Here is a 225-nt window from a genome sequence, read left to right on the forward strand (position 1 = left end):
TAACACAATGCTATTGTTCCCATGTCTGTGATTGCCAAAGAATCCTTTATTCTTGAGAGCATTCACGCATGCAGTGCTGGGAAGCCTGTGGTCATGACGTTACTGAGAATTTCAGTGGGAAGTGTCTGTGGGAGCTCCCAGCTTCGCATCGTACTGGCCCAGTAGCTGCAGTCACAGTGCTCTTGCTTTGTCTTTTTTTTTTTTTTTTTTTTTTTTTTTTTTTTT

This window comes from Oxyura jamaicensis, chromosome 5 (assembly GCF_011077185.1).
Source record: "Oxyura jamaicensis isolate SHBP4307 breed ruddy duck chromosome 5, BPBGC_Ojam_1.0, whole genome shotgun sequence".
Taxonomy (NCBI): Eukaryota; Metazoa; Chordata; class Aves; order Anseriformes; family Anatidae; genus Oxyura; species Oxyura jamaicensis.